The 13793-nt window shown below is 43.0% G+C and overlaps 2 long non-coding RNA genes across 2 annotated transcripts in view; one reads left to right on the forward strand and one right to left on the reverse strand.

The window, feature by feature from the left end:
- LOC129034880 (uncharacterized) lies at positions 1-9892 on the reverse strand. The gene is made up of 4 exons (XR_008502043.1): positions 9727-9892; positions 4101-4183; positions 705-820; positions 1-224 (listed from the first exon to the last, which is right to left on the reverse strand). It is a non-coding gene; the product is annotated as an uncharacterized LOC129034880 (long non-coding RNA).
- Positions 9501-13793, forward strand: part of LOC129034881 (uncharacterized) — a 19694-nt gene continuing 15401 nt past the window's right edge. The window contains exon 1 of the long non-coding RNA XR_008502044.1: positions 9501-10071. This is a non-coding gene — a long non-coding RNA (uncharacterized LOC129034881). The remainder of the gene's footprint in view (positions 10072-13793) is intronic.

Consider the following 13793-nt stretch of genomic DNA (forward strand, 5'->3'; position numbering starts at 1 on the left):
AAACAGGTCATTTGTTTTTATTTTATGGATGCACCAAAATTTTATAATGAGTTGTGTTTCTATTTTTGCTTTGTCTTCCAGAAACTTAGAACCAAATGTGCAGTCCTCTTCTAGCAACTGTATGAGAGTAGGTGGTAAGCATCTATTTTATTGCCCTTGTTTTCCCTTGACTCCAAATCTTCTTTCATCCTTTTGTAGGTATATTGGTAGGATACTCAAATTCTCTGTGAAATGAGAAATTTTATGTTAATTACAAATGGATTATACTAATGTATATACGGTGCTATTTCTTTTTGGCAGGAACGATCAAGAAAATCAGAGAAAGATGTGATATTTGATTTGAGTCTTGGAAAATGATATTTATCCAGTTTTAGAAGGTTTTTCCATAACATCAGCACTTAAAGGCATAAAAAATTCACATTAGGTTATGTGACCAGATATAAGGGAAGGAGGATATAAGAACTTGTATGTTAATTTTCCTGTCAATGCCCTATTCATCCCAGTTAGAAGAGTACTTAACCTGTTAAAATGCATCCTAATATTGACGGACACTTAAAGAGTTGCCCTAATAATTGCAGTTTCCACCAGGAGAAAAAATCTTTTTTGATCAAGTAAACTTTCTTCTGTTTATTCACATTATAAAGTCTTCCCAACCTGCCATAGGTTGGCTAACCTAGAAACTTAGCCACCAATAATGACAATACCTGTCATGGTCCTCTTTCAGAGTGTGGATAGCCAGAATACAACCAGAGATCCTATCTCCCAAAGCCCAGTTCATAGTCTTCTGCTGCTGCAAAACCATCTCCTGGCCCGACAAAGCCTGCAAAAAGGGGAATGAATGTGTGTAAGTAACAGTGCAAAATCTTCAGCATGGCGGGGGCAGATACTGACTCTATTATTTGGTACCCACAAGACATTAAGCAATTCACTTTCCCCTTCCTTGTCTTCATTTTCCTCTTACAATTTGGATGTCTGAGAGCTGATGTCTTTAGTTGATCTCATTATTTTATAATCACACCAGCTGTTTTGACAGTCTGTGATATTCATAGTCATTGATTTTTTTTGGAATCTACAAAACATCTATATACATCACCATAAACTCTCAGTGGCTAGAGATGACTTTAAAAATGAGTAATTTACCACACTTCAGGCAGGAAATTAAGGCTTACAATGTTGAGATATGAATAATTGTAGGCACCTTTCATTACTTTGATTTTTTTCTGGCGAATATTACAATTATTCAGGCAGCTCAAAACATCATGTGAAAATGTCGGTAAATACACTAACAAATCTAGCTCTTAACTGAGTCCCCACCAAGGTGTTACACAAACAGCAATTTGCTGGAATCACATGTGAAAAATATTAGGCTATTTGAGGATTGGGGTGATTTCCAGTCTGCAAAGTGGCCTATTTGAGAAGAAAGAACCATCTCCAGGAAAGAACCGATCAATGGTTTTTTTATTGTTAGTTAATTTCAAGGTTTTTCAGTGTTGCTTTTTATAAACACCAAAGGAGAAAATTCGGGTTAACTCCAATGGCCATTAGCTTTAATGGGAAGCTTTAGGCAGGGATGGAACCCAAAATGACAGAAAATGCCATGGGGGGCCCACACAGAGCATTGGAAAGAAAATTTGCCTCTCATCCCTAAGATAGTCTGGTAGGGCCTGAGCATGCATCCTCTGAGCACAAGCAAAGCACTGGCCTGGAAAGGCACTGGCGTCAAAGGGGATTCGCAAGACACCGAGTGCTCTGTGTACACGAGCAAGAAGCAGCAAGGCAGCATGGCTCTCCTTGAAAGAGAATGAAAATAAATCCTGTCATGAGCATTCCAGCTCTCAGATGCATAAATACACATCACTCTTATTGATCTCACCTAGGACTCAGCCCTGACTTCCTCACCCACCACACACATCACCCCTCCAACTCCAATCACCATTACCTGTACCCTGGCATTGCATTAAACATGCAATTATTTAGCTCCATATAAGCCTAAGATTTCATCTTTCTTAATAGATTTGCATGTACAGGTTAGGTCTTTCCAGACTATCCTCTGTGCCTGAGATTCATGGAACTTTCACTGAGCAAAGAGCCTTTGGCTAGGCCTTCCGCAATTGTGTTTGGCTGAGACTATGAGTAGTTAGAACATGATCCAGTCATTTATTTTTTTTAAACCAACCTTCAAAAGTTGGTTTAAAAAGGCTAAATTGGGCCAACCGCGGCGGCTCACACCTGTAATCCCAGCACTTTGGGAAGCCGTGGCGGGTAGATCATCTGAGATCAGAAGTTCAAGACCAGCCTGAACAACATGGTAAAACCCCATCTCTACAAAAATACAAAAATTAGCCGGGCATGATGGTGGGTGCCTGCAATCCCAGGTACTCAGGAGGCTGAGGGGAGAGAATTGCTTGAACCCAGGAGACAGAGGTTGCAGTGAGCCCAGATCGCACCAATGCACTCCAGCCCGGGCGACAGAGCGAGACTCTGTCTCAAAAAAAAAAAAAAAGTCTAAATTGCTTAATATATAATGAGCTCTTCAGTCAATCAAAAAAAGTGCCAACAATTTTTAGAAATTGAAATCTATAAAGAAACATTCACTCAAAAAAAAAAGTTTTGTTTTGTATTGTTTTGTTTTGTTTTGTTTTGAGACAGGGTCTCACTCTGTTGCCCAGGCTGGAGTGCAGTGGTGCCATCACACAGCTCACTGCAGCCTCAACTTCCCAGGCTCAAGCAGTCCTCCCATCTTCAGCCTCCTGAGCAGCTAGCACCACAGCACACACCACCATGCCCAGTTAATGTTTTCATTTTTTCATAGAGACAAGGTCTCCCTTGTCTAGATTGGTTGCCTAAGTTGGTCTCGAACTCCTGGGCTCAAGCAATCTTCTCACTTCCCAAAGTGCTGGAATTACAGGAGTGAGCCACCACACCTGGTCTACAAGTGTTTTTGAAACATATGGAGGGGTGTTCAAAGTATCTCTTTTAGTGAAAAAAAAATAGAATAATAAAACGTATTTCTCCATATCAGATTGGGAAAGATTAGAAATATTATATAGTAAGGCAGAGTTCATGAATTACTAGTGGAAGTAAAAATTGTTGTAATTCCATTGTAAGGCAATTAACTAACTACTGAAACTTTAATCCTTTTATATTTTGACCCGTCAATTTCACATGAAGGAATTTATTCTTCAAAAATACTCTACTTGTAAGCAAAAATAGGTTGCTAGGATATTTATTGCAACGTTATCATAATAACAAAAACACGATACACCATAAATGACAACCAATATTTGGAGACCTCTAAATGTCCAAGATTCTGCAGTTATTAAAAGGGATGAGATATATCTCTATGAAAACATGTCCAAGATAGGTGGCTAATTGAAGAAGAGGCTTGACCATGTCATGGGCAACACCTTGTTATTTGCTCCCATCACAACATAAGCACCTCTAGTGCCCAGAACTCTTCAAACAATCAAAGACACCCACCTTCAAACAGCAGATCAAGGCAATATAGGTAATATCTGGATATTTGATAAGGATTAAAGGGAAAATAAAACTCCTCAGGCAAGCATCTGTCTCTCACTGTTCTCAAATTTTTATCTCACAGTGGTGAAAACATACCAAGGTATAATCTTCCTCAGAAAAAAAAGGGGCTGCCTATGTTTGCCAGGCCCTATGTTTGCCAGGCCCTAGAATAATGCCTTATATTTATAATAAAAAATAAAGTTCAGCTCCAATTGATGAAATAAAAATAAAAGCCTTTCTCATTAATTGGTTGGTATAAACACACAACAACAAAACACTAATTACCAATAGCTCTACAATAAATTTAAGATACAATTTAAAACAACCAGCTCTCTTTCTACAAAACTCCATCTGTCTTCTCTCACTGCTTAATATAATCTGCCCCAAACAACCCCACTCCCGCCCTGCTTTAAGAAAAAATTTAACTTTCCTTCACTAAAATTCAGGTATCAAATAGCTTGTCCACAGTTCCCTGGATGCTAGCTTAGGGCAGCAGCTATCAGAGTTCATTGATTTGCTGCTAGTAAATTGGAAGATTTAATGGTGTGACTTCCGCATGTTGCTAGTTGATCAGGTCTCACCGGGGTCTCTCCAAATGGGAAAAGAATTGCTTCCTGCTAATCTCAGGCAGCAGCACAGCGTCCACATCTATTTCCACACTGATCTTAAACAGAAAGAAGACAGAGCAAGATTATGTTTCATTCTCTCACTGCGTCTACATAAAACCCAATTGTCGCCCCTTTCTGATCAGCAAGATGTTACCTTGGCAACTACTTTGTACAGCTCTTATTCGTCTCTCTTTTGAAACTCATCATTGTGTAAAAGTTATTTTGCCTCCTAATGAGTAAGAGGAGACATTAGCAACCTGACTGCTTCCCTGGTAATTCCAGACAAAGGTTGTAAAACTGGCAGCCCAGGGGCCAAATTAAACACTCAGGCATGTTTGATCCTCACAAAATTTTTGGTTTTGTTTCTTGGATTTGGATTTGTTATAATGTGAGTTAACATTTACAAACCAGAAGATGTAAAATGAAAATGCAAATCTGCAGTTCTTTTTAATAATGTTTAGACCTGAAGTCACTGGGCCCACATTCTTAACAATCAGCTGTTGCTTCATACTGTTTGCTGCTCTCCACTCAGCCCACTCCCCTGGATTAGATTACCTGGGGGGCATCTGGGTTGTGACCCCTGTTCTAGGTAGGATATATGCCCTTTTATAAAAAGTGCTAATGTTTAGAACTGAACAAAAGTTGTTTTTAAGCTATCTTAAGCTTTCAGGATGTTTCTTTTTCTCAAAATTCATCAGAACTTCAAACTCATCAAATGTCTTCCCTCATGCACAAGATTTTTCAACATTATCCTTAACTTTCAGCACCACTGCTAATGAAGCTCAGAAACTTAAGACACTTTGAGAGTTTACTCAAGAAAAGGCAAAGCTGAGGAGAAACAACCCATGTCTACTGATCAGTTAGAGTGGCAATGAAGTTGGTAGGGACAGCACAAGGCAGTGGTCCTCAAACTTGAGTGTGCATTAGGACCACCTGGAGGGCTTGTCAGATACACAGATCTCTGGATCCGAGATTCTGATTCAGTAGGTCAAGAGTGGGGCCTGAGAATTTTCATGTCTAACAAGTCTCCAGCAAGGCTGATGTTCCTGGTCTGGAAACCACACTTTGAGAATCACTGAGATCTTTTTGTATCAAATATATCTGTAAATGCACACTGGCTGATATTGTTTGGATATTTGTCCCTGCCCAAATCTCATGTTGAAATGTAATCCCCAATGCTAGCGTTGGGGCCTGGTGGGAGGTGTTTGGATCACGGGGATGGATCCCTTATGGCTTAGTGCTGTCCGTGTGATAGTGAGTGAGTTCTCAAGAGATCTGGTTGTTTAATATAAGTGTGTTGCATCTCCCCTACCTCTCTCTCTTTCTGGCTTGCTCCTGCTTTCTCTATGTGAAGTGCTACTCCTGCTTCACCTGTTGCTACAAGGAAAAGCTTCCTGAGGCCTCCCCAGAAGCAGATGCCAGTGTCATGCTTCCTGTACAGCCTGCAGAACCATGAGCCAATTAAATCTCTTTTCTTATAAATTACCCAGTCTCAGGTATCTCTTTATGGCAATGCAAGAACAGCCTAATAAGTGGCCAAACACAATAGAACTTTATTTCCCTTTCACAAAATAGTCCAGTCTGGGTGTGATGGCTCATGCCTGTAATCCTAGCACCTTTGGGAGGCCTAGGCAGAAGGATCACTTGAGCCCAGGAGTACGAGGCTGCAGTAAGCTATGGTCACTCCACTGCATTCCAACCTGGGTGACACAGCAAGACCCTGTCTCTTGAAAAAAAAGAAAAAATCAAAGCAAGTTTTCTCTCATTCAGTGATTCAGAAAGCCAAGCTTCTTTGAGTTTATGCCCCTACTAACCACTAGAAGGACGATGTAGGGATGAAAGGAGGAAACGTACCAGGAAATTAGGCTGCTTTTTAAAAGCCTTGGCATAGAAGTAAGTTCCACTCACATTTCACTGGTGAGAACAAGTCACATGACCATATCTAGATGCAAAGAGTGTTGAAAAATATAGTCCCTGGATGAGCAGCCACTCCCAGCAGCAATTCTATAAAAAACGAAAGGGAAAGCTCACATTTTTTTTTTTTTGGACAGCTTGCCATCTCCACCTCAGCAGCTATGAATGTGCCTCACTCTTGACTCCACTGATTTTCTTCCCGATTTCCAGAAGGCCCTTCTCTCTTCTCGTTGTCCATCCAAACCTCAACACCCTCCTGGTTATATTCCACCTCTACCAGAATTCTTGGTAAAAAATTTCCAGTCTTTTATGTTGGGATGTGACTGAAATAACTTTCCTCAAGAGTTTGTTGTTTCCTTGAGGATATTTATAAAGATCATTATGACTTTAAAGAACAAGAGTTGCTCTTGTCCAGTTAATCAAAAGGAAAAAATGAACTGATTGCATTGTTAAAGTTTGATTAAAGACTTACTATAGTCAAGTACCCCATCAGATTTGTTTACCAAAAAATAACAAATAGATAGACAAAGTAAATAGGTAATACAAGGTGCCTAAAATAATTAACATCTCAACATTAAAACCTAAGTATCCTCCTGCTATTAACACTTTCTAAAATTGCTTCTAGCTCCTGGGATCTAACGTGAGTAATTGAGGTGATCTGTGGTGATCTAAAATCAATTAAAACTAACAATGTGAAAATAATATAAAGAATGATCCATTTACCATTGCAAGCAGTAGGAAACTGACCCAAACTAGCTTAAGCACAAAGGGAACTTATTGTTTCACTTAAGATGAAAAGTCCAGGGGTAGAATACATTTCAGATGTGGCTGAATCCTGAACTCAACCAATGGCATCAGGAGCATTTTTCTACGTCTCTTGGCTTCATGTTGTAATGGGATGGCAGCAATGGCTGTAATCCCTACACCCTCCTTTAGGTCCAGCAGATAAAATTAAGAGTTCCTCAACAAGAAAAACATCACTGTGATTCATTAGATCTGACTGGGCCCTATGTTCATCCTTAAACAAATCTTGTAGCCAAGGGGAGCTAATTGTGGGTCTCATGTGTAGAGTCAGTTTCACTTAATTCAAACTTACTATGAGCTGGAGAAGGTGGTTCTCTAGGGAATTGAGATATGGGTACTGTTGGGGTTTGAGGAAGCTCAATGCCCCACCTTAGTTTGGAGCCAGTTGAGAGAAACACCCAGAAGCCAAGTAGAAAAGCCTTAAAATGTCAGCCTTACAACATGGCTTTAGGTCTGTTAACCAAATGAGCTTGCTAATTCCTGAATTAGATGGGCCTGCCCCCATCACGGACATGCAGTCTCCCATGGGGGCCTGCTCCTGTCATGTATGATATGGAAGAGCTTTGCACACTTGTAGGTGACAAAGAGAAAATAGAAAGGGGCTGAGAGTCACATGCTCAGCCACTGCACTCAAACTCACCCATCAGGTAGCTCACTCCTCCTCCCTTGAGGGGAAGGGAAAAGGGGGATACAGGGAACCAAGAAGCTAGGAGTGTTTTCTGAAAAAGTCCCTACTCACAAAAATGGAAGACTAGGGAATGTATCCTCCCAGCATGTAACAGAGCAGTAAATGATAACAACAGATGTCAACTACAAGTAGAAAATGAGACTTAACTTTTAAATACAGAGAGTAAAAAATATGCATCCAAATGGTTAGAGTGCTCAACATTTTTAGTTATAAAAAGATATTTCTCTCACCTGCCCTGGAGACCCCATAATACCCTAGAGATAATATAGTTCACAGTGGTTGTCATTATCTGATTTAGCATTTTCCTACAGATGAAGGATGAACAAGTGTCTTAGTTCCAGCCACTATAACAAAGTAGTATAGACTGGGTGACTTATAAATAACAGAAATTTCCCATAATTCTGGAGGCTGAAAGTCAGAGATCAGGGTGCCAGCATGGTCAGGTGCTGGCGAGGACTCTCTTCCAGGTTGCAAACTGCCAACTTCGTGTTGTATCCTCCCAAGGTGGCAAGCAGATGAGCTAGCTCTCCTGCCTCTTTCTAAAAGGCACTAATCCCATTCATGAGGGTTCTTTCCTCATGACCTAATTACCTCCCAAAGGCCTCACCTCCAAATACCATCACATTAGGGATTCGATTTCAACATATGAATTTGAAAGGGACAAAAACATTCAGTGCGTAATACCAAGTATAAAAGTGGACTTAATTTATGTTTCTGCCCTAGGATGAACTGGGAATGAGTAACCAGAAGAATACAGTTGAAAGTTTAAGAAAGAGACTAAAACAAAATAAAGGGGAAATTCATAATGATCTGCATCGGATTCTAGAATGTAAGCTCCATGAGAACAGGCTCCTTGTCTGCACCATTGTATTTTTCCCCAATGCCTAGAATGGGGCCTCTGGCATGCAGTAGAGGTTCAGTAAAATTTGCAGGATGATTTAGGAGAAGTTTTGAAATCAGAAAAAAAAAAATCTTTTGAGGGGTTAGTGGTCACAAAAGAACAGTGTCACTTGGGATTTAAGGTTATAATTTGACCCTAACTAAAACGATCCTACTTCATGCTGGTGAAAGAGAATCTAGTGGCCCCAGAAGAGCTCAAGAACTAGGGGAAGCTAGGCACAGTGACTCGGGCCTGTAATCCCAACACTTTGGGAAGCTGAAGTGGCAGGATAGCTTAAGCCCAGGAGTTTGAGACTAGCCTGGGCGACATAGGGAGGCCTCACCTCTACAAAAAAATAAAAAATAAAAATAAAAATAATTAAAAATTTTAGAAAAACAATTAGGAAACCAAAAAATATCTGAAATGAGAAGAGTCTTCGAGGTAATTTAATGTAGTAATTCCCAACAAAAAACAGCTGTACATTAGAAACACCTGGGGAGTTTTTTTTTTTAAGAAAAAACGAGTGAGTTTTAAAAGAAAAAACTGGAGTCAGGTCCAGGTCTAATTCACTTTATCCCCTAGGGCGCCTAACACAGGCCATGTTTTCTGACTAGAAGCAAGTAAAGAACAGAGAACAACGTTCTCAGATGGCTGTCACAGGAGAAGCCACATCCTGGTCACTTGGGTGTCCCTCGAAGCCCTCTTGGGAAAGGGAGTGGAGGAATGACACCTTCTCTTTAGAGCCAACCTATTTTATCACCATGTTCTCGAAAAAGAGTGTACCAGGTGAGTTAGTCTGTCCGCCTCAAACAAGACTCCCTCAAAAATATTCTACAAACCATCACCCAACGAGGATGGTGAAAATTTTTGATTTTGAAATTTCTATCGGACCCAACAGGCCCCCACAGCATCCACATATCCACAGGGGCCGTAGGATGTGCTGCGTCGTGTTCACGGCGATGCACTCAACAGCACCTTCCCTTGGCAGAGACCGAAACCTCCCCCACTCCACGCCGCAGCATGGTGGACAGATCCCGCCCAAGGAGCTTCTAACGGGACCTCCCAACGTCGCCGCACGCAGAGTTGGGGGGGCGGGCGGGGGACGTCCAAGCAATCGGCCTCCCAGCCGGCTCTCCTAGGACCGCCTGGCCCCAGAAGGAGCCATGCAATTCTCAGCAGCTCACTCGCCCAGGTGTTACGGGGCCTCGTGAAATGCCTCCGGAATGGGTCCTTCGCAGCTCCCGTTAGGAGGGGACGCCGTGGACTAACAGACATCGCTGTCAGGAAGGCGTTGATGCGGCTGCGCGGCTTACATTTTATTTTCCGCAGTGTCAGCTCGCGGTTCCCAATTACCTCCCCTTAGGCCGCCGGGCGTGCAGGATCACAGCCCAGCCTGTCTCGGCACCTCTCCGCCAGAGGGTTCTTCTTACAAACGGCCACTTAACACACAGCCCCACGCCACCCGGCCTTCCTGGAACTGGAACCACTCAAGCGGGCCAGCTCCAACCCAGTGACGAGTCCCGGGAGCGGCCCGCTTCCCCACGACCCTCTCTCCGCCTAGCTTGGGCCTCCTACTGGCTGCGCCGGGGAGCTCCCGCAGGTCACAGCGCGCCACCAGTTCCTGCCCCCTTCTCTGCCTGCCTGGGCTTTGAAATACGGTACGTGTTCCTACTGCGTTTGGGGCACTGCTGATGACAGCAGGGCTCTAGCTACCACGCCAAGGAGTCACGGCATTAATTATTCTCTCTTCTACGGGGAAAAATGTGAGGGCTGAGCCCTGCAAAGCACATGGAATTGGAGTACAGGCAGCACTAACTCTCCAGGCTGAAAATCAGGGTGGGTAGGGAGGTTCTCAATCAATTCCCTCACTCCTCCTGTGCCTTTTAACTAACTTTGAAATTCCTCTGGCTGCTGCTGGTGCCTCCGTGCTGTTTCCAAGGGCTGGAGCCCCACACTGATTTATTTGGTAACCATCGCAGGAATTTCAGAAAATGAGAACTGGAGGAGGAAGCCAGGCCTGAAGTAATTAAGATGATTTGTTACACACGATTCAGGTAGGCACAAAGGGGTACCTGAACACAGAGAGAATATAAGATCAAAGAAACGGCAGTCCCGAAAGTGGGAGCTCTTCGCAAAAGGAAAACAGGCCAGCGGAAGGCGCCCAGATCACTGCCAAATTAAAACATCTCGTATTTTCATCTTCTCCCAGAGATAAAACAGAGGGAGATAATTTTTTTTTTCACATTTGCTTTCAGCAGTTAGCTTTCAGAATAAAAAAGAAATTCAAATGTGTCTGCCATTAGTACAAGTTCATGAGATCTCCCTACCCGAAATCATTTGTCAGTGGAAAACAGTGTGCTATTTAAGCCCTAGGAATACAGCTGCAAGAGTGAATATTCTTTAGAAAGCACCTGTTCTTTACAAGCTTGTTAGTGACTCTTGAAACTCATGCATGTGATAGGATCTCATGACCACTGGCATCCCACCAGGTCACGGGATGTGGAGAGTGGGGTTGAAGAGGAGAGGGGCAGAGTGAATGTGCATCCCCGGCCACAATCCAAAAACACAATATGGTCTTTTGCTGTGCATTTCTCCTTCCCTGCAATGTTGATCCTCAAGAACCAACTGTCTTATTATTTTCCAACACTATTTATGCCTCAGACCTTCTGATATGTTGCCACAATACACTCATTCATCTGTCTTCCCCATTAACTAACTTTATGGCCCAAGTGACCTACAGCTGTCACAGTCCTGCTCCTGGCTGATATTTCATCCAGAATTCTTCCTGGGCTCTGGATGTTACACTTGGTTGGGACTATGGTGATGCAAAACAGACCTGGAACTGGAATCCATGACTCTGGCAAAATGAAAACAAGCCTTTTTCATCTTCTTTTTCATCCCCTTTCCATAAGGTGACATCAAGATTCCTTACACTCCTGAAATATCATTCTTACCTCCTATAGTGAAGACTTTAAGTGTGAGTAATAGCATTACAGGGTGCTTTTTTTTTTTTTTTTAAACAGAGTCTTGCTCTGTCACCCAGGCTGGAGTGTAATGGCACAATCATAGCTTACTGCAGCCTTGAGCTCCTGGGCTCAAGTGATTCTCCTACTTCATCCTCCTGAGTAGCGGGGACTACAAGCATGCACCACCACACTCAGCTAACTTTTTTTTTTATTTTTTGCTAGGACTGGGTCTCACTATGTTTCCTAGGCTGGTCTCAAACTCCTGGGCTCAAGCAATCCCCTTGCTTGGGCCTCCCAATGTGCTGGAATTACAGGCATGAGCCACCATGCCTGGCCTAGAATGAATAGTAAGCTTAGCATTTACAACACACCCAGAAGATCAGTACCTTCTGATAACCCATTTTAAAATGGAGAAGCTACTGGTTGGGGAAGATAAGTAACTTGCCTTGGGTCACACAGCTAGCAGGTCAGGGACAGAGGGATATCTACTGCCTCTCTGAATAAACACCAGATTTTCTTCCATGCCTGAGACTGTATTTACCTGTGGCCTCAGAGTTGCTGTGGAGACTAAACTGGCTAAGCAGTTGAGTACCCACTTCGTACTAATTTCATTGAATGAACTTTTGACAGAATTGATTGACCTGAATGAACGTTGCATTGTCTGGGAGTCCCCTGCATTTTGACAGGGTTTTTTCTTTGGACAAGTGTCCTTTGGACAAGAGGCCAAGAGGCCTCCACCTGGGTGCTGATCTTGCTCCAGGCCTCCTAGAGGCCTACACACTGCTGTAGGAAGATGGCAGATGGCAGAGGTACTGACCACAATTATAGAAATAAGCAAAGTAACTTGTGCAGTAGTCTCCAACCCATGATACGGTCTCATTGCTTTGCTCTGAGCAGAAGGTTCGTTACATTCCTTCTCCCTTCAAACATTTTCAGAAATTCAAGCATCCCCAACAATTCTGCCATCCTCCAGAAAAACCCCACAGAGCCCATGTTAATTCCTCAGCTCCAAAGGACAGGGACATCACAGGACTTTTCCTTGAACCAAGCTTTAATGCAGTTGTTTCTTGTGGTGGAAAGAGACAGTGTATACAAAAGGCTGTCTCTCTGCTCTGTCACTATTTCCCAAGCTGCAGCATGCACACAAACTATCTGGGCAGCTTGTTAAAATGCAGATTCTGTTTCAGCAGGGCTGGGGACCTGAGATTCTGCATTTCTAATAGGCTCCCAGGTGATACTTGTGCTGCTGGTCCTGACACTGTGAGCAGCCAGGGATTATTTGCATGGGTCTCTTTTCCTTGTGAACTCTTTGATGTTGCATTTTGACAAAGAAGTCATGTAGAGACTAAAGGCTGTGGCCTCACCTGCTGCTATGGATAGAAGTAGGGCTTTCCTGTGACAGGAAGAACTTCCCAAAGTCAATCACTAGGAAAAGAGACCTTGAGACCACCCAGGAAGAAAGTGCTTCACCCTCTGCTGAACCAGCACTTCCACAGATGAGGCTTAAGCGGTCTCTTGGCATCAGGAACCCTCCACCTGGCAACATTCCATGAATCAGACAGGCAGACATATGGGGCTATAAATTGAAGAAAAGTAAACTTTGCCTTGTAACCCTACCTGTGTGCAGTTCCCTTTGTGGCCAGCCTGGCTCAGCTGTGAATCCAAGGAATTAAAAGAAGGTTCAAGTGTCCCCCACCCTGCTCGCCTGCTTAGAACTGGAGAATTAATAATGAATCAGCGCCCTCTGAAGCCAGCCTTGTAAGACCTGCAGAAATTAGCTAGAGACCTCCAAGGGGACAATAAATCTTGAGGAATATTGAGGAATAAGAGTTGGATCTTTAAGGTCCAGCTGCTCTTCTTACATGGAGACTTCCCTTCCGTTGACACAAATGAAGGATCCAAGTTTGATTACTAAGGAAGAGAGAACTTTCTTGTTCATGATGAGAGCATGAAGCTTTAAAAAAGAGAGAGATTTAAGTTTCCGAAACTTGGTTCCTCAATGCTGCAGGTGGACCTGAAGTTGTCAATGTCATAGCTAAAGACTGGGAAAACACAACTCAAGAAAGGATGGCTGTGGGCAAAGCCAAGCAGCCTGGTTTAGCACCCCCCCCTAGCGGAAGAGGGGGGCAATGCTTCTGGTTAGCTAAGGAATTTAACCACTGGAATTCCGTGCAAGGTCATTTCTCTAAGCAGGAATCAGCTCAAGCTCTGATCCTCCCTAATAGTATAACTATTTGCCACGCATTTAGCCAAGAGTTAGTTAATGCTGCTTCCACAGGGAAAGAGGCCGTGGTCAGACCAGCCTTTAATGAGCATCCCAGGGCCTGGCCAGACTTGCAGGGAGGGAGCATATTGAGATATTAGTCGAAGCTCCAAAACAATAGGTGCCTGCGCCCTCTAAGTAGCTCATGTGT

This window comes from Pongo pygmaeus, chromosome 3 (assembly GCF_028885625.2).
Source record: "Pongo pygmaeus isolate AG05252 chromosome 3, NHGRI_mPonPyg2-v2.0_pri, whole genome shotgun sequence".
Lineage (NCBI taxonomy): Eukaryota > Metazoa > Chordata > Mammalia > Primates > Hominidae > Pongo > Pongo pygmaeus.